The sequence below is a fragment of the Heloderma suspectum genome, chromosome 1, assembly GCF_057233095.1.
Source record: "Heloderma suspectum isolate Gila_16-S chromosome 1, 16-S_ref, whole genome shotgun sequence".
Taxonomy (NCBI): Eukaryota; Metazoa; Chordata; class Lepidosauria; order Squamata; family Helodermatidae; genus Heloderma; species Heloderma suspectum.
The window spans coordinates 222,631,338-222,656,423 of NC_139458.1; the positions used below are offsets into that span (position 1 = coordinate 222,631,338).

Genomic DNA, 25,086 nt, shown 5'->3' on the forward strand with positions numbered 1-25,086 from the left:
CGGTAGCAAATAGGCAGCCAGTGCAGTTCCCTCAGCAGAGGAGTTACATGCTGAAAAGGGGCGGCTCCCAACAACAGCCGAGCTGCTGCATTCTGCACTAGGTCCAGCTTCTGGAGCAGCCTTAAGGGCAGCCCCACATAGAGCGCATTGCAGTAATCCAGTCTTGAGGTTACTAATGACTGTACCACCGTGGTCAAGCTTGCCCTGGCCAGGAGAGGCCGTAGCTGGCGAACCAGCCGAAGCTGGTAAAAGGCAGTCCAAGCTTCTGCAACCACTTGGACCTCCAGCAACAATGATGGATCTAGGAGTACCCCCAGACTACGGACCCGATCTTTCAGAGGGAGTGCAGCCCCATCCAGAAGAGGCGATGAGCCTATCTCCCGGACCCAGGGACCAGTCACCCACAGGACTTCCATCTTGCCAGGATTCAGCTTCAGTTTATTGGCCCTCATCCAGCCCATTACTGAGTCTAGGCACTGATTTAGGACTTGCACAGCCTCTCCTGGCTCAGATGTCACAGGGAGACAGAGCTGCATGTCATCAGCATACTGATGGCATTTAGCTCCAAATCCCCTAATGACCACTCCCAGCGGCTTCATATAGATGTGAAACACCATTGGGGACAAGATAGCTCAATTGCCAAGGGGCCGAGGAATAGTCACCCAATGTTACTTTCTGAAATCGGGCCCATAGGTAGGACCGGAACCACTGTAACACAGTGCCTCCAGTACCCATCCCACGGAGTCGATCCAGGAGGATACCATGGTCAATGGTATCAAAAGCTGATGAGAGATCGAGCAGAATTAACAGGGCTGCACTCTCCCTCTCTCAATAAAGTCATCCATGAGGGCAACCAAGGCTGATTCAGTCCCATAACCAGGACGAAACCCAGACTGAAATGGGTCTAGACAATCAGTATCCTCCAAGAGTGCTTGCAGTTGGTCTGTCACGACCCTCTCAAGTACCTTCCCTAGAAAAGGGGTATTTGTGACTAGTTGTCTAATACTGTTGGGTCCAGGAGTGGGCTTCTTCAGGAGTGGCTGCACTACTGCCTCCTTAAGGACAACAGGGACCACCCCTTCTCGTAGGGAAGCATTTATCACTCCCTGGACCGACTCAGTCATACCCCCTCAGCTTGCTTTTATTAGCCAGGAGGGACAGGGGTCAAGAGGGCACGTGGTCTGTTGCATTATTGCAAGCATCTTTGTGATACAACAATTCAAAGTTCTGGTTCTAAGTTCATTTTATTTCAATACTTGGTTTTAATGGCTGTCATAGCTGAAAAAGACACCTCACAAAGATATGTAGAGCCAAATGGAAGAAGTGCATCGTTGGCTGCACATACTAAATCATGATACTCATTTTTTCAATCCCATCCACCAATTATGCAAAGGTTTTTGTTGAAATTCAGCTAGTAAACTTCCATTTCCCCTGATGTCAATCAGTTATTCTTGCAAACTAATTGGAAGGTGTTGCATTTTTATATTTTTAACAAATGAGTTCAAAACCCACTGAAACTCTTTGTTTGGAAGACTTTTAAACAGGTTAGAAAATTTCGATTCCATCTTTTTTAAGTGTGCAGATATGAGAGTTCTTATAGGTGACACAGTTACATAATTTCCGGCCACAAAATCACATACCGATGGAAACATTTCCATACAACCATTTTCAAAATGCTCTCTCCATAGCACAGATTTCTTTCAAAAAGCGGTTACTTTCTCACTCATTGTTATACCATCACCTTTACCCCAAAGGACAGATTAAGTGTGTTTATTTTTTCAAAAATATCTGGTGCCGTGGCCGAGCAAGCAACTGCGCCTTCCTCTGTTGTGCCTAGCAGAGACTGGCACAGTTGCTCTTGGTGGCCGCAGCAGAGGGAGGATAGGAGTGGAGCCAAGAGAGCAATGCTATGGCGCTTCCTTCTCGGCTCTCATCCCAACCTGCTGCCTCTGCCACCACCATCATTGCACACAATGGCAGTTTGTTAGGGCAGCAGGAGGCTGCTCAGTTTTCAGGTGGCTTGTGCACCCCAGTGGATCGTCTTGCGCACCCCACTTTGGAGACCACTGCTCTAGAGCACCTGCTAGTGCCACCAGGGAGGTGTCAGTTCTGGAGAGCTAGAGCGAGGAGGCTGCAGTAGGACCTCCTGGCAGTGGGGCAGAGAGTATGGAATCACCACGCTGCCATCTGAGGCAGGAGATTCACCCTGCCTCATAAGGGGGCCATCCCTGGCCTAACATTAACAATGACTGTATTTCCTACTTCAGGGGAAGCCCCACCAAAATGGTGTACTGCAGCATTATTTACTACATGGACAAGGATTTCAAATTAACAGTGAGCAGTTGTGGAACAAGCCTACTTTCCCTTCCCCATTGCCCTTTCATCTTCCCACTTTTCATTACTAATCTCTCAGGAATGATAACTTTAAGAGGCCCAGGGGCCATTTTCCCTTCTGCGGTACGACCTGATTATGGGGGGGAAATGACATCCGGACTTGCTACATAGCAGCAGAAGGATCAAATTTAGCTTACTTGCCAGTGTGTGTGTGTGTGTGTGTGTGTGTACCTCCCCCCCCCCCGCAGTTCAGTGGGGTGGCAGGGGCCACACCAGAGGCCAACAGAGGCCTCATGTTGCTTACCCCTGGCTGAGAGGATCAGTCATCTCTAGATTCAAGGCTCCACCATTGTACACTAGGAAGGGGAGGCATAACATTCAGGATGGGGCAAACCTGTAGGAGCTCTTCAAATTATGGTTTAATAAACAGGCTAATAGCAAAGTGGAGGGAATTCAGGCTTCTTCCACTCACCCATGCCCTGATCACCAAAGCTAACCATCGCTGTATGTGCGGCCAACTGAGTTTGATGGATAGATGGAGCTAAGCTGTGTGTGTGTGTACACACTGAAGCAAAAATATGAGTGAACTGTGCAGATGGTCAAGTGCACCAGGTTCTGCTATCTCTGGAAAGCCACTTCCAGCCTCCTACCACAGCTGTGGAGGCAGTTCTGTCTGAAGAAAGGGAAGCATTTAGAAGGGTGCCCTGAACTAGTCATGAGTTACCCCCTCCCATGCCTCTTCCATCAGCAACAAAAGTGTCTGGGTTGGTCTGCCACCCAGTGGGCCCCAAGTACACCCCTTTACCTTGTCTGTTCTTTGTACTTTGTACACCAACATTTTAAAATATCAAAAATAGGTGAATGACTGCAAATCCCTAGCATGGGAAAAAGTAAGGTGGTGCATTTTGGGATACTGTTGTGCCAAAACTGGATAATCCAATCTCTGTTGACAATGACACAGCAGTGGACAATGCTTGGGGGGGGGGGGTGTACACACTGGGCCCATACATTGTACATGACCTCCATCATCATCAAAATGGCCATATTTGCTAAATGCATTTGAAGCATGAACACACTGTCCTTGGTGTCTCACCTTTCTCCCCTTTGGCAACAAAGGCAAGGTTGCTTCTTATTATATACAAGTGGAGACTCATGAAGAAATTGCTGGAGAGGAGAGACAAAAAGGAGATGTTTCCCCGTGTGTCCTCCCTGTCTATGGCATTCTAGCTTTGAACATAAGGCATTCCACCTTGGATGGCTTTGAGGCCCAAAGGGCTCTGTATAAGCTTGCCCCTCATGCCTCAGCTAGCTCCTTCCTCCACTTCAGCCCCAAAGTCACTATGGGGCTTTTGCTAGGTTGCAGGGAAGCAGTCAGGCCACTTACTTCCCTTCATCCTCCCAAATTCCCTGTCCTAGCTGGCCAAGTACTAGTGCTTGCACTGCCCAGTGCTGCTAAGGATATTTTGGTAAAACAACTTGGGGGGTGGGACTGAGGCATATCATCCAACATCTGCCTATCTTAAGCCTACTGAAAACCATCAAACCAACTTGCAAAAAGCTTCTTAGAGATATTCAGGAGAAGAGACTTGGCTATCTGATTTGTAGCCAGCAAGAATTCTTCTCTTCATGCTCTTATTGTACATACTTATCACATATATAGATTAATCAAGAGGGTGTCCTTGCCCAGTTCTTGGACTATTGACAGGATCTGGTTAAGAGGCAGGCTTTTAGATATTTATGGGCCGTGCTGTTTAGGGGTGTATTTTTGCTGTTGCTTTCAAAAACACACTGGTTTTCCAAAAGTGAATAAAAGCCTTTCTGTTTGTTTTTTCCCAAGGAGGAAATAGATTTTTTAGTCTTCAGTTGGAAATATTGATGAAAAATGCAAGTGCTCCTTTAACACACTGCTTTTTTCTTGTAAATGACTTACTTCAAAAATGTTTGGGCATATTAAATCATTCATTTCTTCTTTCGGATTTTATAATGTTTCAAAGAAGCTGCATCCTTCCCTCTTTCTGATGGAAAATGGGATTTGTGGCACACAGGCAGGAAATGTAATATTGCACAGCAACATAACAAATAACCTTGACAGGTCAGTATGATGCTGCAGTTCTGATTTTGCCATCAAGGAAATCTATAAACTATACTGAGCTTTCTAAAATCATTAATGCCCTGGTAGTATTGATGATTTCATTTCTGTGCTACAAGGAGCATGGCCTTAGCTAACATGCTGCAAACTGCAACATATAGTTTTTATGATATTCCTCCTGTTTCTTTCCATATTCTCCCTCCCTCCACCAAAAAATCCATTGTGTAAATTGATCTAGGGATCAGGCTTGATAAAATACCAGTATTCAACCCCTCACAACATCATAGCTGTATTGTTAGCCGTTCTTGATTATTTGGATGCTCTGGCAGAAGCTGCCACATCTGAGTTGGAGGTGCAGGGAGATTAACTGTCGCCTGTCTAATCATTCGTCATACAAATAACAGTGGCAGTAGAGTGAAATACTATAAATCATTTTTCTCCAGGATTGAAATCTTTTATCAGTTGTGTCAGTTTCATTATTCAATAAGCGATTAGTAACAGCCATTGTCATTTAGCCATTTAGTAGTTAACAACTCACATCTTTTGGTAGCAAGGAGGTGGTTTGACACTAGCTTCTGATATAAATGGAGATTTTCAGATGAAGTACAGTGAAACTTGCTAATCAATTACTTAATGTTTGTTCGCTGTTTCAGACAAGAAATCCAAGGAACTAACCTTTATGTTATGCAAATATTATGATTTGTGACATTTGGTATTTGATAAAATAGGGTGTTTTATATAATTTCAACCAATTTAAACTGATCACCTAATTTTGCTTTCATAACACTAAAACCTGCAAATGTTGGGTAGTTTTTGTTGGCCCTAGAGAATTAATATATTTAGCTAATTTCAAAATGTTGTCATTTTCTTGATTCTTTTTTGTACATTCAGAAAATAATAAACCTCGGCAAAGATCGTGTTCTTCTCTCTCTCTCTCTCTCTCTCTCTCTCTCCCTTACACATACACACACGCGCGTGTGCGTGCAAACACCACTTTATCACAATTTTCACCAGGAAGATACAGTATTACCAGGTGCCATTCTTTGATAAATGTATAGGCAATGCTGTTTTAAGGTCGTCTTTTAGTAAATCTGAGAACATTTTAGCATTTTGTCTGTATTTGAGGCAGCCCTCTATCTCCATGTGGAGTTGCTTTTCTATTAAAGAGCAGAAAACTAGCATTATAAACTGGACTAAACTTAGTAATTAATCTGGTATACAGCAGTACAATTAGAGATTATATGAGAATGAATTACTGTGCCATCACATGTTAGGAGTATTTCATTAACATCCTGGCCTTGGAATAATTACCACAAAGAGGCTACTAGAGAAATTGTGAATAATTCATTGCAATGTTATTTTATGATTCTCAAATTTCAAAGTGAAACATCCCCAGTAGTAAGAGGAAGGACTTACTACTACAAGTAAGACTACTTTAAGAAATTATAGTATAATTACTGTGCTCCAGAAAACCCAACTGATTCCACATGCACAGGATACCAAGCTAACTAGTTAAATGGGGCCACAAGCATGATTTTTCTCATAGCCTAGGTTTGAGCTACATATTGAATGTGAGACCATTATTGTTAACTGGAATAAGGTTGTTCGTAGCATGACAGTGTGTTTCTAAGGACCTGAACGTGCTATAAGATGAGAATAACTGCCTTTTAGTCCTAGCCCTAAAACAACACAAACTAGTCAGTCTTCAGATATTAAATGGCATTGCTGGGGATGCTTCTTTTTAGCCTCAATACAAATATTCTGGTTTATCTTCCAGAATTATTGAGGTTTTTAATAGTTTCATCAGGTACCAAAGTAGTTCAGTAGACTACGAGGCTAGACTTGCATTTAACAGGCCACCTCATCCACAGTCTCATTGGTTGGCCTTGAGCAAATCACCATCTTTCTACCTCAGTAGTTATTGATAAAATGGGATCAAGGTTCAACAACTTTATTTAAATAATAATACTTGACCCTTAAGCATAAGGCAGACTATTAGTAAGTAAACAATAACACGTATTGGAGCTGAACATTACATTTGCTTATTTAATTAAATGGCCTTGATTTTCTGATGTATTTGGTCTAAAAATGTCAGTTTCATCCCTATTTTTTTCCATTAGTCTCTTCCATTCTTGAATCCATTTTCTGTGTGTTCTTTAAAAAGCTGAGCCTTTGGCTGGTAAGTTTGAAGGCGTGTTCCATGTTCTATGAATAATATTACTAATATATCAATAATTGTTGTATGTGTCAGGAGCGCCCTAGCTGCCTCTTAAAGTCCCCTCCAGTAGCCAAAACAAGACGCAGACAAAAGGGATTCTTTCCAAGGCTTTATTCCTTTACAACCTAATGACTCTTTCAGATGCTAATTGCCAGCAACTAAGCAAGGAACTACAAAGTGTATCATAGCAGAGTAACCTAAGCTCCATGTACACAGTTGGTCCCTGTTTGGAGGAGGGCGGGAAAACTCTGAAACTTATGGGCTAGGAGGGGAGGCTCCTGCCCTTAACAGTAGGGCATTGGAATGCAGCCGTTCCCGTAGCGCCAAGCAGGCTGAGCGCCTCCTCTCGGCGCCCTCCACCTCACGCCACTCTCTGCGCCAGCACCTTGCGTCTAGCAACAACCGATCTCCCGCTCTTTCACTGCCAGGGTCACTATCTCTCTCAGGAATGCGAGACGGGGCCTCTCCCTGCAGCTGCACCTCTGAGAGAAGAGCAGGCTCCTCTCCTACAGGTTGTAGCTCTTCCTCAGAATCAGAGCTGCTTTGGGGCTCTGTGGGCTCAGTTCCAACCCTGACAGTATAATGTCTTTTCCATGTGGTTAGAGCTTCTATTTTCCATATCAACTTAGGTAACAAAGCCTGCTGCCTAACATAAAGTTGTCTGGATTTTGCTTGTCTGCTCACCTATTTGCAATTTACCAACACATCAAAGGGTTGAGACCGTAGAACCTAGGCCAGGTGAAAAGGAGAGGTTTACTTATTTATTTACAGCATGTTTGCCCTGCTCTTCAGCCAAAAAAGGCTCCCATCACAGCTTACAAAGATCAATAATAAGACAGCCCCTGTCTTACAAGTAGGGATGGGTGGACTCACCCATTCCTGCCCCTGCTCGTGGTGCTGTGCGAGCTTCTCGTTGCTTTGGCTTCTCGTTGCTTCCATTCACCCCTGTAATGTTGCGAAAATGGCCCCTTTACAGCCACCATTTCTGCAACATTCCCATCCCAGAAGAGCCCAAGCCGCATTATTGCGCAAAATGGCATCTCGCAACAAGGGTGGGCAGCTGCTGGGTGCTCGGCAAGCCCCAGAGGGCAAGGGCAGGGGATTCCATCAGACTCCACCACCCCCACACCCCAGCAGATACTCGTGACATCCCAACTTACAAGACACAGCACAAAAGGGATAGGGAAGGAGGAGGAAAAAAGCAAAAAGGCACCGGTTCTTAGTTTCAACATTCTTATGGGTGTTCTTTCTGGCAGAGAAGGGTGAAACAAGCTCCTGGCAGCTGCTCTCTCTCTGGCCGATGTATGGGACTAGGTTGGTCACCCGCTTGCTGTGATGTTTATCCTAGGAGGCAAGGAGGTATGGCCTCCCAGTGGCCCTTGGTTCTCTGGCTGATAGAAGGTTGTCATTGGCGTCAACTTCCATTTTTCTGTGTGATCTTTCCCTGTGCACTCATACATCATCATCCTATATTCTAATTCCGACCCAATTCTTCAGATGCTGGCTCAGGTAATGCACACACACCAGATACACTGCAGTGTTTTGTTGTGGGGCCTCAGTTAGGGATGTACCAGTACAGGAAGTTAAAAAGTGCTGAAAATTGACACATCTGTACTTTCTACTCTAAGCTGTAGCTCAGCCTATCATATATTTCTTTCACATTTCCTGAAAACTGTACATTACCATGGCTTGTTGAGGAGGGTGCACCTTTAACTGGTTTGGTGAAATTCTGAGCAACAGTTCAAAAGTTATTAATGTTTTTCTGTTCAGTAAAAGCCTGTGGCAGCAACTGCTGGCAAAGTTATGTCAGACATGCTCAGTTTCATTCTGAATTTAGAATGCTGCCAGTACTCCAAGGTTTTCAGAAAAATTATATTACGAAGGGCTTCACTGCGCAATGCCCATTCCTTAAGTTATGGAATGTGACTTCACAAGGTGAGACTACATTTTACTACACTGATTGGGACCCTAGCATGGGGGTGGGAGGGGTAGAGAGACTTTAATCCTTCTCGTCCCCTGCTATAGTCCCAGTCTGGATCAGGCCTCCCATACTTCCTAAGGTACATTGCCAAAAAGGTATCCAGTTTTAATGTAAACTGCAGACATATGGCAAAGGGTCAAAGCCCCCATCCACCACTCTAGGGTCCTGATCCATAGGTGGACCCATGAGCCTTCTTTTGAGTAAAAAAAGAAAACCAATCGGGCTGCATTTTTAAAGTAACATTCAGTTTGATCCACTGAAAATTTGGGAGGGGTAGAGATAGAATGCACACATAGTGGGATCAGAAGGATCAGGGCCTTTCTGAAAAGACAGTGCAAGGGTCCCGATTCTTGGGACCCCAAGATAAAATACCCCAAGGGTCCCGACAAGCTATATCATTCCATTTGCCAATGTGAGAGACCAGCAGTGATAAAAGTGGTGGTTGCATCCATGCCCACCTTGGAAAAGTTGTGGGTAGGCTTGGCTTTCCCTGAAAGGCTGAAGGCGCCCAGGTGTACCTTAAGCTGAAATGCAACTGCTTGCTCAACAACTGTTCCCAAGAAGACAAGCTTGGAGACAGTTGTGTTCCTTAGAAGTCTGAATTCAGGTTGAACAAGGCCCTAATGGCTGCAGATCTGCACTTGCCATCCCATGATATAAACTCATTACAGATTAAGAAATTTGTCAAGGGAAACCATTTGGAGGAGCTAACCTTTGAAACTTGTAGAACAAATGCAATATGCTCTTATTGTTCAGTTTTTTAAACTTGTGGTCTAGTGATCACAGTCAAGTAATAATGGCCCTTTTAGATACCATGTCTACTCATCATAAATAATTATACCTTTAATTAGTTTCTTTAGCTGTTCATTGCCTTTGAAATTTGATAGTATAATTTAAAGCTACTATAAAGAGACATTTTAGATGGCTGAAGACTTTTCTGTAGGTATAAAGGATCTGTAGTGCTCCACTGTAGAGACAACACGGGAAAGAAAAGTCCAATTAACACTGTAATTGTTTTAGTGGATGCTGGATGGTTTTGGCAGTTCAGTAACTCACTGTGTGTTTATATCAACATTTCGTTTTGTGAAGGGTTTTAACATCCACATTTTAATCGCAAGACAAATATATTTTTATAGTTCTGTCTTTAGTAGGCCCACTTTGACCCTTTTATATTAACCTACAAATGTGTACTGTTTATACATTGAATTAAGCTAAGACTTCTTGATTATAATGCCTAAAATGCTTCTTGTCTAGGTAGGTAGGATTATTTTTATCTCCTCACTCTTCCCCCGCCCCCAGTTTTAAATGTGTGTAGATGGGAAACCTGGACACCGCAAATTAGAGAAATATGATAATCAGTATGAAATAGAGAGTACTACAGGTTAGGCCTGCAACAAAAGCTTCACTCCCTATAAGTACTGTACAGGGTATGAACCAGCCAGGGAATACTGTAAGCTATAAGGGACAATTCTCTCCTCTCAGTTTTCTTTATTAAGATGCCCAAGTACCACCTATTGATTCTTGACATCTTTTAAAAACTGTTGCCTAAGAGTAAGGTTGCACTGTGGGTTTCCCAATATATAGTTTTTCTGCTTATACTTTAGCTATGAAAAGCTTGCTACCAGAAAACCCACTAAATTGCTACCTGGAAATCTGTTGCATTGATGGGATCACCTGTGACATGTACATAGCTGCTCTGTGGAAATTGAGAAGGTTTTCTGTGTTCTTGGACCATACGTCATTGTCTGATCCATTAAACAAGTCTACCTTTTTGTATATTTATCTGTCTGAGCAGCTCGTGTCTTGTTTTATATGTGGTTGATATTTGGATATGTAGCATATCATCTTTTTAGGAAATCACCAGCGTATTAAATAACTTCACAGAAGAAAACTCAAATGGTATAAACATTATCTGAATTGCATTCTTATCATTCTATTTGTACCCATTTTTGGACAAACTAATACTTATCACAGAAAAAAAAAAAGAATACGTTAATAAGACTCCTAAGAAATTATCATGGTAAATAACGAATGCTATAAGACAAAAAGACAGTTTAATAAAGATGGCCCTTGTTAGTATTACAGTATGTTAAGCTAGTATGTTAGCTTAAATTCTTTTTCAAAACAGCTTAGATTAAGCTTATTTTATTTATGGAAATGTAGCTTGCAAAGTAGGCAAGTCTGGTTTTGTATATATTATCAAATTGAGGCCTTGGGTTTTCTTATTGCATTAAAATCTTCAGGGAAAATTTTTTTAGGAATGGTTGGGATTATTATTTTTTAGCTGATATTTCCCAGATATGAGTGGCACACTGGATTCATCACCCTTTTTTCCAGCGTAGGTGAAAAGATCCTATTATTTCTGATAATTGATGCTGAGGGCTGTGGTGTGCCTTTTATTAATCAGCTCTGTTCAGTACACTCCAGGGATGTAATTCATGCACACTTTAAATCCAGCGTGGCTGACAAGACTTAGACACACACAACCTAACAGTGACATCATTTTTTAATCAGGTATCAGAACTATTTTTCTAATCACCAAAGAACACTGTCAAATGGAGATCAGTGATGACACTAACAAGTCTAGGTTTTGTTACAACAATAAAGGATTGTAGAATATTTTTATTTAACTAGCAAACTGTAAGGGGAACGTTTTTTTAAGTACAGGAAAATGTGCAGGGGATTTGCGATTCTTGAGGGAGAAAAACATGTATACTAATCATGAGTGCTGAAATAGTATCATCCTTGATACTCCTGGAAAATCCTTAATCAGAAGTGGAAAGCACATAAATAGTCACAAGAAGTTTGCACAGTTGTTGAAATCTTTTCGAAGCAATATAGTCTTTGCATATTTAACTTGAATGTTTGTTTTGATGCTTTTATGTACTATTACTCAACACTTTAACCTTATATTAAAGAAAATAATTATCTAAATAAAATAGCAATGCTTTCTGCAGTCGCATTGCTATAGCTCCTCTTATCAAAGACTTCCTGTGTATTTTCAGACCTGAAGTGTGGTGATTTTTTAATTGCAGCATCAGCCTGTCCAGTGTGGACAGCCCAAGGGCTATTAAAGGTACTTGTGTCTTTAACTACACAATTCCTGATTGCAAGTCCTGCCTGGTCCATGACTTTCTATTCATTGTGATTTGGGGATTAATGATGAATTGCACAAAAATACATTATATTAGGGGAAATCACTTACAAAGGCGTGCACACTACCAAAAGTGTGCACAAAAATATGTATATTTATACAAATGTGCATGCAAATGCATAAAAAAGTTAATGCATGCTTGCTTTGCCAAATTTGCAAACCAATGTGGAAATGGACCAAAACAAACTTATGGTCTGGAAATAGATAAACTGAACAAAAGCAAAATTGACAGATTCACCCACCCCTAATGGTGATGGTAATGAAGATGTGATGCCTTTTCCACCACTGTGTCCTCACAATGCCATTCTGCAGATCTTTTCTGAGAGCTTGAGGACCTTCCAATCCAGCCCATGAGATGATTTTATAAAACTCTCACAAGCTTGTTGTTTGTTAAACTGCCTTGACTTGGATGCATCCATCTAGTTTGGTTCTATTGGATGAATTTCAGTTGTTGAAGCCTTGAGAGGCTGGTGTACTGGTTAGAGCATTGGACTAGGACCAGAAAGACCCAGGTTCAAATTCCCATTCAGGTATGAAGCTCTTACTGGGTGGCCTTCGACCAGTCATTTTTGCTCAGTCTAACCTACCTTACAGATTTGTTGTGAGGATAAAATTGGGGCAGGGGGGAATCATGAATGCCACTTTGAGCTCTTTGGAGAAAAGGCAGGATATGTACAAATAAAAAGATTTGAGGATATGGAGAAGGCGTGTGGAGAAGTGTGTTCCACCACCTGTTGCTTGACTGTTGCCTCTCCTGGCTCATAACCTGGCAGGAGAGAGAGGTCAGGCTGAGTTCAAGACTTGATTAATTTCTTTTTACGATAGGGAGTGGTCCCATTCATCATTCCGAGATCCAGAAAACTGTTGTAACTTTTGGATGGACACTAATCTTCCTTTTGGTGCTAAAGCACTCAGGTGGGTGGTGTTCTTGGAGGACCACGACTATCCACATTCATTTCAGTCTGGTTTCTAACCCAGGTGTGGCACTGGCACTGCTTTGGTCTCCCTGATCAGTGTTGGCAGAACAGTGGGACTGCAACCCTTGTCCTCTCATTAGCTCTTTATACCATTGACCATGTCATCCGTTTTGACCAGCTTCCCAGGATGGGCATTGGGAGCACTGTGTTTAATGGTTCTGCTCCTGCCTCGGTAGCCATTTTCAAAAGAAGGTGCATGGAAACTATTGCCCTGCACCATAACAGGGTGTTCCATGCTGCTTAAAATCTATGCGAGGTCATCCAGGGATCTGGAGTAAGATGTTGTCAGTATGCTGATGATACACCACTCTATTTCTCCTTTTCATCTGATTCAAGTGAAGTAGTGGAATTGCAGAAACAGTGACTTGAATCAGTAATGGACTAAATAAGGGCCAATAAACTGAAGCTGAATCCTGACAAGACAGGTGGTACTGTTAGGGGTTCATCAGACCCTGGGAGGTCAAACTCTTTTAGACTCTTCTAGTTTATTCTAGATTCCTCCTAAAGTATCAAATTTCTGTTAGATTCAGCCCTAACTTTGGAAGCCCAGGTGTATTCAGCACAAAGTACCTTCTACCATTTACAGCTCGTATACCAGCTGTGAGCCCTCCTGGACTGAGATAGCTTGGCCACTGTTGTTACCGTTCTGGTAATCTCTAGGCTCATCCCTTCTCATCTCATGCAAAGGTTCACAGCTCATTTCACTGTTTATAGAAATTTGGGGCATTTTTGGATTTTTTGCTGGTTTGAAGTCAGCAAAATGTTTCCTGGCTTAAATGAAAGAAATGATACGCAATTCTTTAATCCATTTCGTAGTAGCTTTGTGCAGTGCTGTGGATCTGTTATGAAAAAGAACAGTCAACAAGCCCCGAGAAAATTTTTAAGTTCAGAAAGGTTGAGGCAACTGAAGTGTGGGGAGCAGAGTGCTTATCATCTTAGCCTCAGTTATTGGGTAGGAGGTTTTATGGATGCATACTTATACTGCATCTTAAGCAAGTTTGGTTTAATCTCAGGACATTTAAAGAGCAACTTTTCCTTCTAATATTGGGGTGTGTAACAGTTTTGGAAAAGACAAACGCCCCTGCTACAAGCATGCATATATATTTGAATATCATAGGATCACAGCCCTTGACACCAATCCAAAAATATGTGCTACTGAAGCCTACCTTGTTTCTGGCACCAATCCCCTAAACAAGTGAGAAGTATGTTGTCAAAGCTGACAATGACAATCATCCTAATAGCAGCTCTATTTATTACAGACAGTTCCCTGTGCAGCAGGTGATGCATAACGTAAGCAAGACTATTTGGGACATATATCAATCTTGCCAGTACCGCACTGTAATTATTAGAAGACTATAATATTCTTCTTGAGATACAAAAATGTACAAACATTAAAGGCAACAATTCATAAATTCAATATGAAATAAGAAAACTATAAATTGCCTAAGTAAATAATGAGTTCCACTATATAACTAGCAGTGGATATAGATGTACATATCAATATTCATGTGTATAACTAACTTTCATTGTTGTGGCCACATTGACACCCCATTTGAATAGCATATTTTCTTGTGCTGGCAGCATGAGCAGTTTGCCGCCATTTTAAGGTAACTTATTTGCTTAAAATAGTTAAGGTCAAGGCTGGCGATGTGATGCTTTCAATAAATAATGATGCAATCTTGGCAGCTATGATTAAAAATATACAGAGAGAGAAGAGCAGTTTTGCAGGTGTAGCATTCAGTGAGAACATACTGCAGATTAAGTAATTCTGTATGCTACGGGCAGGAAATGGAGAGGAGCAGAAATGGTTGCTAGCCAACCTGGAGGCTTAGCGCTAACAATAGGGCCTACATCGAGGGTAGGCAGGACTTGGGGATAGTCTTAGGAACACAAACCCGAGGTTTAGGTATAAGACATAAGTATAGGGAAGCAAGTCTGCTCATGCACCAGTGAGACCACCGCCAGCACAACAGGGAGCTAGCAGTTTAAAAAGCAAGCAGAAACACTTGCAGAAGGAAGCTCCGCTGACCTGCCCCAGTCCGGAAACAATAGTAACCAGACCTATGTTGGGAAATTACACAAGAGCTGGAGCATACTGTCTATCAGTAAAGTTCCATTCCTTATTAATAATTTTAATAAGGAACGGAAGAAATAACTATGCTGCGCATCTTAAAGAGAGATTAAAAACATACACATACACCCAACATGGCTTCAACATTTCCAGAGATTTTGCATCGCTAGTCTTCTTATAAAGGTCTTTTTATTACATAGTTTTTAGAAATCATTTTGGGGTAGTAAAGGCTGGGTATCAATATATGAACACCCTGTCTTTTTTTATCTATCATTTTAAAAGAAAATATTTCATAATCCAAAATTGTTCAGGTTTTCCCATTTTTTTCTGGGCCTTCACATCTCTAGCAAAGGGTTTTAGCTTAATATTTATTTATTTATTTATTTATTTGCTACATTTATATCCTGCCTTTTCCTCCAAGGAGTGTGAGGTGATGTATATGATCATCCTATTTATTTTGTCCTCACAACAACTCTGTGAGGTAGGTTAGGCTGAGAGTCACTGACTGGCCCAAAGTCGCCAGTGAACTTCATGGCCAAGCCAGGTCTTAACAGTCCCAGTCCAGCACTCTAACCATTACACCACACCGGCTTAACCTTTTCCCTGATATGCTAGTTTATAATGAGCAGGGAATTTGTTTTATTTGGAGGAGTATTTAGTTATATAGGACCCTACAGTCTGAACTGGTATAACGAAGGTTTACCATTTCATCTAGTGGTTTTGAGAACTGAGAGCACAGAATCCTACATAATCCTAGCATATAACGAGATGTGTCTATATGCTGTAAAAATACACTGCAGTGGAGCAGAGACAGAGGACAGCTGAGGTGGCTGGAGAAGTACAGGCAGGTAGAATGACTATGAGCCAGGGAAGCCAAAGAGACTCATCGGTATCTAGCAAGACCTCTAGCTGCAGATTTCCTGTGTGTCTTACCTTTCTCTAAATGTCATGCTCAAGACTGTAAAAAAAAAAAAAAAACTATGCTAAATTCTTCTTCACTCATTGTGTCTGTACTTTACTGCCATTCATGTATTCTGCATGTCTAGATTGGTTGTCAGAACCCACTTTTTTTTTTTAATTGGAAGGTTAGTAAGTGACGGACTGGGAACCGGGAGATCCGGGTTCTAGTCCCCACTTGGCCATGGAAGCTCACTGAGTGACTTTGGGCCAGTCACAGACTCTCAGCCCAACCTACCTCACAGGGTTGTTGTTGTGAGGATACAACGGTGAGGAGGAGGATAATGTAAGCCGCCTTGAGTTCCTTGCGAGAGGGAGAAAGGCGGGGTATAAATGCAATAAATAAATAAATAAATAAATAATTCAGCCTCCAGAATTAATTAATTTAAGGCACAATCCTATGCATGACTGGCTGAAGAATGCTGGGAGTTGTAGGAATTTTTTTTGTCTAAACATGCATAGGAATGTGCCCTTGTTTATGTGCTGTTGTTTAGAAATTGAACTTGTAGTATATAAACTTTTGTTTATTGTCTTTTTCATAGGTATGGAACTAATATTGAACTAGTTATAAAACAGCAATTAGGTTTTACAAGTCTTGAAAAATACCTTTATTTTGGTTTGATATTTCAGATATATAAATAGCAACCCCAAATCACATTAAAAATTATAGAGATCGTCCATTAGTTTGCAGTTGTTCTGGCTCGGAAACATCAGGGCAAAATAAATACATTCTACTAATTACCACATGAGCTTCTGAGCAAAGACCACTTCAGTTACCCCACAAAAAATGGCTATTAAATAGGTATGTCACTCTCACAATTTAACATTTTGGAGGCTGCCTTTGGCTTTGGGGAATTTTCTGATGGGAACACTTTGTGTTAGTCAAGAGAGCATATCACTGCAGATAATGACTGTGGTGCTGCAGAAGTCATAAACATATATTGGCCAGTAAAAGTTCATTTGTTTAAAAAGAGAAAAGGAATGATGCTTTACACATTAAAATTGACCATTTCATCAATAGACTAGCAGAAAACAAGTCTGCAGATCTCCTCCTTTATACTGATATAAGCCCCTTAATATGTGATTGAAACATGAAAAATTATAGACAATGGAGCACATTGGGAAAGGGACTTCATGTACTGGAGATTTTCTCCTTTGGCAGCAGCCTGCTATGACCAGACTTTGCCTATTTATATGTAAATTCTTTGGAACAAGAAAAGTTTTCAGCTGGAAAATTTAGCCCCTCTTCTGCTTTACTCTTACAGAGGCTTCCTGAATCTTTCCTAAGAATAAATGTTTGTGTTAGTTTAAATCCATGGGCAAGACTGTCATTCGGCCTTCTTAGTAACACTCAACATTTCTTTAAAAAAAGATGGTGGGAAGAGCAAGTGTGGCATTCAGGCTGGCATGTGTATGCACCCACACTATCATTATGGAATTAAAAATGCCACATTATTGGATAAAAGGAAGTCACGGCACATTAATACATCGTATAGCTGTTCGTTTTCTAGTTAATTACTATTTTATTGATTGAGGACAGATTGCAGATTCTCATGGTGGTAAATAAACATTTAATGGGAAAGGGCTACTCAGGTAAGTTCTTCTAAGTCATAGCAGGGGCTTCTCCTTTTCATTCCAAGCTAGATAGTATGTATGTATTTATCTTTCTGCATTTATATAGCACTTATTTAATAATTGTGCAGATCCAATTATACCAGATGAGTTTTATACAAGATCTTCAGATTAAGGCTAGAATGTCCCTACTTTTTCTTCTATAACTTTTGAATGAGCAAACTGCTATAACTATAATGTTATATTTTATGCTAGTTCAGGAGTAGGTAAAATGTGGGCGAGATGCAGCCCGGCTTCCCCTACTGTGGTGCCCACTCCTCCCTGTGGAGGATTAGGGACTTGGTTTGAGCTATCTGTCTATAGTTCAGTACTTTGGGAGCATTTAGCTCGTCATTTACCACCTATAGCAGATAAAATACTTCTAAACAAAGTGAACACCTAAGATTGTTTCATGGGTTGCAATCTAGATTTTGTACTAACAAGAATGAGTACAGGAAAATCTTTTTTGATTTATTTTTTATTTTTATTAGAAATATGCTTATAATATCACATCAAAATATAATTTGCATATAATGACATTAAAAAATTCTTCTTGTACAACAGCATTGCTAAAGATTCTGAGATCTGAATTTCTTAACTATTTATTGTTCTTAGACTTCTAGTCTTAATATCTTAAAAAGGAGAGATCTCATGTTGTTGTTCAGTCGTTAAGTCGTGTCCGACTCTTCATGACCCCATGGACCATAGCACGCCAGGCCTTCCTGTCCTCTGCTCTCTCCCGGAGTGTGCTCAAGTTCATATTCATTGCATCGGTGATGCTATCTAGCCATCTCATCCTCTGCCGTTCCCTTCTCCTTTTGTCTTCAATCTTTCCCAGCATCAGGGTCTTTTCCAGGGAGTTTTCTCTTCGCATTAGGTGGCCAAAGTATTTGAGCTTCAGCTTCAGTATCTGTCCTTCCAATGAGCACCCAGGGTTGATTTCCTTTAGGATGGATTGATTTGACCTCCTTGCAGTCCAGAGGACTCTTAAGAGTCTTCTCCAGCAACACAGTTTGAAAGCATCAATTCTTCGGCGCTCAGCCTTCCTTATAGTCCAGCTCTCACAGCTATACTTTACTACTGGGAAAACCATAGCTTTGATTATATGAACCTTTGTCGGCAAGGTGATGTCTCTGCTTCTTACTATGCTGTCTAGGTTTGCCATAGCTTTCCTCCCAAGGAGCAAGCGTCTTTTAATTTCATGACTACAGTCTCCGTCTGTGGTGATCTTGGAGCCCAAGAAAATAAAATCTGTCACTGCTTCCATTTCTTCCCCTTCTATATACCAGGAAGTGATGGGGCCAGATGCCATGATCTTAGTTTTTTTAATGTTGAGTTTCAAACCAACTTTTGCACTCTCCACTTTCACCCTCAATAAGAGGCTCTTTAGATCCTCTTCGCTTTCTAACATTAGGGTGGTATCATCTGCATATCTGAGGTTGTTGAGAATTCTCCCAGCAATCTTAATTCCGACTTGTGATTCATCCAACCCGGCGTTTCTCATGATGTACTTTGCATATAAATTAAATAAGCAGGGCGACAATATACAGCCTTGTCGTACTCCTTTCCCAATTTTGAACCAATCGGTTGTTCCATGTCCGGTTCTTACTGTTGCTTCTTGACCCTCGTACAGGTTTCTCAGGAGACAGGTAAGGTGGTCTGGTACTCCCATCTCTTTAAGAATTTGCCACAGTTTGTTGTGATCCACACAATCAAAGGCTTTAGCGTAGTCAATGAAGCAGAAATAGACGTTTTTCTGGAATTCTCTTGCTTTCTCCATGATCCAGCGAATTTTGGTGATTTTATCTCCAGTATTCTTGCCAAGAAAACCCCATGGAACGTATCACAAGGCTAAAAGAGATCTCATACCAAGTTCCCCATTCAATACTGAATAGGCTATTCAGCTGACAGGTACACAGGCCTGGTGAGCTTCTAAAAAGAAGCTCCCGCATTCTAAAATCAGCACATATTTATGCCCTTTTTGTGTAGCTATTACTTCATTGCTAATATTATCTACTGTCCCATAAATTAGGGCTCACAGTCTTAATTATCTCATTGTTATTAAACATTCTTTAAAAATGGGTACATACATAAAAGTTTTACACGTGCACCTTTCAGGCTAGGTAAGTTCAATTTTGAATTATACCTTTGAGAATATAATTCCTTACTCAAAATTTGCCAATTCAATTTGAGTACATAAATTTTTCTAGATATCTATATATCAAGGTTTTTGATGTGTATGCCTTGCACAATATTTTTTGCTTATTAATTGATAAGCGAAAGCTTTCAGTACACTTTTGACCTGAAATTATATAGTATCACACCTGTTCATTACTCAGATAATGTTTTGCCCCAAGTGGTAGGCCTTTAAATCAGCATTTTTTCTTTGGATACCATCCAGGTCATATTGACCATTATTTTTATGCCAGTTACCCAAAATTCATTGCTAATCCTACTTGTGTCTCTGTATCTTATACAGTTTAATACAGTACTTCTTACTTATTTACATTTTCAAATTCTTAATAATCTATCATTAATACTTAGCGTTTGCATTTCATAATAAGATAACTTATATTGTTTTAAGAGAGGTGGGTTAGCATTTTTTCATTAGTCTTCCCAACGTGTCTAATAAAGCAAAGTCAGCTATTTCCTAATATCCATGACACACACACACGACCGCATCCCAACATAATTTCTTACAAAAATAAAATGGCACTCCATAGTGGCTACCGAGCACTACAACAGATAAATATAGCTTATGTGCATTTTAATGCTCTGTAGCTACTCCAAAGCACTGAAAAGGTCCAGTACAGCTTGCAAACAAACTAGAGAAACTAAATTTGACCCTTTTAGTGCTATGGAGTAGTTTGCCATCAAAATTTGGCAGGAAACCAGAACATTTACTTTTTATTTTACCCCCAGTGCAGTCCATGGAGCAAAAATGACTTCCCACAGTTGCCCACCCCTGTGCTAGTCATAACAGTATAAACAGCAGGGAAGAAATGAATTTACATAATCACTATTTAAATCAATCTTAGTAGATGCACACATCTAAAGTAATATATAGTAAGGATATGTATGTGCTGCAATTGCATGGAATTTCTATGCATCATTACATGCAGAATCAGTACTCTAATAATCCCAGGTTTCATGCTGCAGAAATAGGGTAGAAATACCTAGTAAAATGTCAGGAGGAGGATGGGGCCTGTGCATAATTTATATCTTTGCAAATTTAAGCCAAAGAGTTCAATTTTATTTCAAGAGATTTTTAGTTGCTTTAGCACCATATTTCTCCTCCCCCGCCCCCCACACCTTATCAGACCTGATTTCTGCATTCACGAAGGCATCACAACATAAGAAGAGTCATGCTTGATCAGACTCAGGGACGTGCGACGCTGGAAATTCCATTCCATTTAAGCCCAATGGGATTCTGCAGAGTTTCTGTTCTAGTAAGCGGTGGCAGACTGCAGCAGATTTTTTGTTTCTGATTCTAGAAATGTTTCATGCATTTCTGGGGGTTCTGCCATTTGCACAAATTCTAATTTGTGGAAATTTTTTGGTATCTTGAAATTTGTGCAAATGGTGTCATAATTTTAAAAAAAAAATCTGACTTGGATTCCTGTATTGAGCAGGGGGTTGGACTCAATGGTCTTGTAGGCCCCTTCCAACCCTACTATTCTATGATTCTATGATCTTTTTTATTGGCAATCTTGCACAAGCACTCGCAATTGCAAGTCCGCCTATCTGCTGTGTAGCCCGGCTGAGGCTTATTCCCTCTTGTCAATATCCTTGTCAGTTTCATCCTCTCCACACACTACTTCCTTTAGCCCAGCAGAGCCATATTCTGTACTTGTCAAAAAACTTGACAATTCCACCACCACCTGTTTGCTCAGGAAGTGCAGGCAAGATCCATGATCAGATCTCCTAACCTCTAAGACTTACAGATAGCTGCATGGATGCTGAACTGGATCAGGACTCCGGCAGTGGCGGGGGACCTTCTCCCCTTCCGATTGTTTCCACAGTTGAAATCCCCGCCCCCGCCAAAAGCTGGCTTAGCCATTTGGGGGGAGGGGGGAAAGACAGGTGCTATATAGTTACCTCTTTTTCTCCTGGTGAGAGAATAGCTGTGGGCATCAAGGACAATGCACAGATCCGAAGGGTTAACTGCCCACCTGCCTGGATCCAGTTTGGGTTCCCTGCAGGAGATTTTTAAAAGGCTTTTAAAAAATGTTGAGAGATGTCATCACAGATAGGACTGGGCAACACAAGAGGTAGAACAGAGAGAAGATAGAGAAACACTGGGAAATGAAAGTGGGGGAGAGATTAGAGTGTGGATATTTATCTATTTCAGAGGAGGAAGGATACAAGCAGGTTTGGAATGCTGCACATCTTGGTTCCAGGTTCAGTGGTTGTCCTCTGTGATTCTGCAATAGGAAACAGGGGCTAGTGAGGCTCTTGTGGATCCTTTTGATTTTCGCTTGTTCTAACGCTTGTTGTTGGAAAGCTTGGTGGGGAAGCACAAGACTGTGCATTCCCTAGGTGTCCTGACTAGACCAATAGGAAGATAACAAACACACATTCAGGGAAGAGAAACTTGGAGAAGTGGGTGGGAGGGAAAAGGAGAAAGGCTAACTACAGGTAGAAGGATGAGCGAAAACTAACCAACTCAGTTTTCTTCTCCTGGAAAGCAAATCTGTTTTAAAACTTTAACTGGGAAGAGTGATCATCATTCCCAAAACAAAGGGTGCAAAAGGGAATCTAGGATACTGAACTTTCTTGTCATTGATGCTTAGAGAGTTCCATGTCCAAAACAGTGTAGGGATTCTAAATTGCAATAATTACCATGTGTAAACATTGAATTGAGGTTTCTGTTCTTAATGGCTGTTAATGACTCCTACTGTGTTTACTGTTAGTAGTGGCACTTCATGAATAGAGCATTTTTCCCCACCAGGGCTATGGATTGGCCAATTCAGAATCTACCTAGCTTGATTAGAATCAGCAGTCAGAGAGACATTTGCAGTTCCCATGTTCTGGAGATGCAGTTCTGAAGTTCCCATGTTTTACATATGAGGGGATTTATTCCAGATTATTTATTTAGGTTAGACTCAAAGCAAGTGTAAATGACAGCTTTATTGCCCAGGCTGATCTTAACCCCTTACTTAGCCAACCTTCCAGAACCAAATGCCCACATGTTTTAAGTAACAATACTCTTCTGCAGGGGCAACAAAAGCTGTACCTTTCAGAAGAAAGGTTACTACATCAGATAGTATGTAAGACTACTTAGAATCATAGAATCATAGAATAGTAGGGTTGGAAGGGGCCTACAAGGCCATCGAGTCCAACCCCCTGTTCAATGCAGGAATCCAAGTCAGAGCATCCCTGACAAATGGCTGTCCAGCCTCGTCTTGAAGGCCTCCAGTGTGGGAGAGCCCACCACCTCCCCAGGTAATTGGTTCCATTGTCGTATTGCTCTTACAGTCAGGAAGTTTTTCCTGATGTTCAGCCGGAATCTGGCTTCCTATAACTTGAGCGCATTATTCCGTGTCCTGCACTCTGGGATGACCAAGAAGAGATCCTGGCCTTCTTCTCTGTGACCTTTCAACCTTTCAAATAGTTTAAGTAAATACTTAAACTATTCCTGTGAAGAAACTGGTGTAGTTGCTCACACTCTGTATTCTGCCATTCGCATGGGGACCTAGGGCAACTGGGACACTGCACTCCGTGCTTCCCAGGAGTACCATCAAGGCAAGGAATAGACCAACCTAGTCCCATGACTCTGCCAAAGAACAAGCAGCTGCCAGAATGAGCACTCGGGTTGTACTGCGTGTAGCCCAAGGGCTGCAGAAGCAAGGGGAAAGATCACTCTGACCCCATCATCTGTCAAAGGAACGAGAGCCACCCACTGCTATTCAGGCAAGAACACCAGCAAGGAAAGATCAGCCCAGCCTGAACTGGATATAATTGCCTGCTCATAGCCAGTCACTGCTTTGTTCTGGCCTTGAAAAACTGATCTTCCTCCTCTACCTTTTCCCTTCCACTCTCCTTTCCTTGTGAGTCTTCCCTTTTTAGTTGGCATGCCTGGTGGCAGGGTCAGTCTCTCCTTTGTCAGCCGCTTTGGGAAACAACAATTGTTTGAAAAGCAAGATAAAAATACATTAAATAAATATGAAGGCCTTTGCCAGTTTCAGTAAGTCTTGAGACTTAGCCATCGGATTTGGTCTTGAGACTGGGGTGGACTTGCTGCTGAGCCCTCCCAAACTTTGCCTCAAGACTAACCAGTATCAGTTCATTTACAAACTTTTGAGCAAATGTCCCTTACAGAGAAAAAAAGCAAGTAGGAGAGAACACGATAGAGGTTTTAAAAATTATGTATAGTGTGAAGAAAGTGGATAGAGAGGAGTTTTCCCCCTCTCACATAATACTTGAACCCAGGATCATCCAGTGAAGCTGAATAGTTGGAGATTCAGGACAGATAAAAGAAAATTCTTCTTCACACAGCACATAGCTAAACTATGGAATTCTACCAAAGGATGTGTTGGTGGCCACCAATTTAGTTAGCTTTAGAAGGGGATTAGACAAATTTATGGACAGTTCTAGTTATATGATGGCTAGTAGATACTATGTCCAGGATCAGCTCTAGCATGCCTCTGAATGCCAGTTTCTGGGAAAAACAGCTAGAAAGAGTTATTGCCTTCATGTCCTTCTTATGGCTTCCCATAGCCATCTGGTTGGCAACCATGGGAAACAATATGCTGGACTAGGTAGCCCTGTGGTCTGATCCAGCAGGGGTTCTTATGTTATATTCATATGTACTCAAGTAGGGAGAAAACTGAATAAATTTTAGATCAAAATAAAATGGGATAGGAGCTCACTTTAAACTGATCATCTGGAGAACAAATGTGGTGGTGTGGACTTAGACTGGGAAGATCTGAGTTCAAATCCCTGCTCAGCCACAACGTTTCTTGGCTGTGACCTTGGGCAAGTCAGTAGCCTGGTTCAGGCATAACACTAGCGTTATGAGAACAAGCCACAACAAACCTCAGGCTCACGCACTCCCTCCCATTTTTTCTACCACGGCTGCGAGGAAGAGATGAGAAGCTTCCACATCTGTTTTAGTCAACCACAGTTTAGTGGTTAATCTTAACTATGGTTAGTTGAAATAACATACCTTCGTCAACTATGGCTTGCAGTTCTTTTGTTTCAAGAAACCATACTTAACCTTAACCTCATAGTTAAGATTGGTCCTGGTTTGGACGCCATGACAAGCTACAATTTATCTAAAGGAAGCAAATGCTTCTGTGAACTCCTGCTTGTGGCCACAGCAAAGAAGGAGAGGAGAAGGGGGGAGTGTGCAAGCCAAAGGTTTGTTGCAACTTATTTTCCTAGCACTAAACCATGGTTTATTATTATGTCTGAATGAGAACACTATCAGCCTAACCCACCTCAAATTGTGGTTGTGGTGGGCATATGTACTTCTGATAGTTAGCTACCCTAGGTGTAGCAATACTGATGGGTAGTATACAGAACTTAAAAAAAAACTAAACATGTCACCTGCCCTGAACTCCTTCAAAGAAGGAAGATTAAATATGTAATAAATAAATATCAATTAACCATAACAATGCTAGACAGAATACTTTGGGAAACAAAATGGGAGAGTAGTCATCAACAGTGACACTTTAATTTAAAAATCTTGC

The 25,086-nt window shown here is 41.3% G+C and overlaps 1 protein-coding gene across 3 annotated transcripts in view; it reads left to right on the plus strand.

The window, feature by feature from the left end:
- The window catches only part of AGAP1 (ArfGAP with GTPase domain, ankyrin repeat and PH domain 1), a 544,363-nt gene that overhangs the window by 397,975 nt on the left and 121,302 nt on the right, over positions 1-25,086 (plus strand). The gene's annotated exons all lie outside the window — the stretch shown is intronic.